The 1415-nt window shown below is 41.9% G+C and overlaps 1 non-coding gene across 1 annotated transcript; it reads right to left on the bottom strand.

Annotated features, from left to right (window-relative positions):
• Positions 1-207: 207 nt before the first annotated feature.
• Positions 208-280, bottom strand: TRNAM-CAU. The gene has a single exon. It is a non-coding gene; the product is annotated as a tRNA-Met (tRNA).
• Positions 281-1415: the final 1135 nt, after the last annotated feature.

Here is a 1415-nt window from a genome sequence, read left to right as displayed (position 1 = left end):
TTATCTATGATTCCAGAGTGGGGGGTGGTGTCGAAGGCCTTGGCAAGGTCCAGGAGACTGATTCAAAGAAGTCAAGTCAGGTTCAGGAGACAAGATCGGCCCTTCACAGACTGGGTGGGGTTCAGTGTTTGAAGGTTGCCAATGTCTTTGTTTATAAGTTCCATGCCCTTGCAGATCAGGCTCTTCAAACTTATATCAATATTATATCACCCCAGATGGGACTCGAACCCACAATCTCTGGCTTATGAGGCCAATGCCTTATTCATTAGGCTACTGGGGCCTTAGATTAGTACTAGGCTAACTGCCCTTGTGGGCCATTTTAAGCCTAGCCAATTACCTCATGTGAGAATCAAACCCTGCACCTTGTGTTTGTAAGGTAAACATCTTAACCATTATGCCAACCTCCCACCCCAAATAACCACCCATGGGAAGTCTCAGACCTAGGACCCTGTGCACTAGAAGTCAGAGCAACAAACCATTAGGCCAAACAGGTCTCCCACTGAATACATTATGCAGCCTTTAAGTTTTATTATGGGTCAAGTTAGTAGGACCCCAAAACACAGAGTTTACATTAGTGTTTGTGTGTGTGTGTGTGTGTGTGTGTGTGTGTGTGTGTGTGTGTGTGTGTGTGTGTGTGTGTGTTTGTGTGTGTGTGTGTGTGTGTAGAAAATAGACAGTAACATTCTCATATAAATGAGCAAACACCTGAACACACATACGTATACAAACACACACACACACACACACACACACACACACACACACACACACACACACAAAGAGCTCATACGAAAAATACACTTACCATGCCTATGGTATGGTAGTGACATGCGTTGACCATGCATCTCAACACATTCAATTTTTACTCCCTGCCAATACTCATACAAAGACATCAGTTTCTTTTTAGTTTTATATTTAATCCAGCAAACATTACAAATCTTGTGTGCCCTCCACGGCTTGCTATCAACTTAAATAATTGAGTAAGTGAGTGAGACAGCAACTGAGTGAATGCACAGTATCAAGCCTTTGCTCACTGAATAACTGAACCACCTGACTGATCGACTGGTGCACTGACTGTCTTTGCACTATCTGAGAATTGCTTTCCTTACTTCTGTATCTGTGTAAAGTTTTGTTGGTGACCTCCGTATCAGTGTTAATCTGTCAGTGACCTGTTTGAAAATTAGAATTTCACACTGATCTGAATGCAAATTTGTATTTTATAAAGGTAAAACACAGAATATTCCTCAAACTAAATCTAAGCCATTTCTATATTTATTTTCTTATGGATTTTTTGACTGGGATAGACCACTTATCTAGATGGGCCATCGTCAGGCTCAGCCATGGGGTTTACAACTAGATAGTTTGTTTGTCTTTCAGCTTTTCCTGGTTAGGGGGTCGCCACAGTGAAACTTCGT

This window comes from Protopterus annectens, chromosome 2.part1, assembly GCF_019279795.1.
Source record: "Protopterus annectens isolate FY-2018-M chromosome 2.part1, PAN1.0, whole genome shotgun sequence".
Classification (NCBI taxonomy): Eukaryota; Metazoa; Chordata; order Ceratodontiformes; family Protopteridae; genus Protopterus; species Protopterus annectens.
The sequence above is the reverse complement of the archived record's forward strand: the minus strand, read 5'-3'. Positions and strand labels throughout refer to the sequence as shown.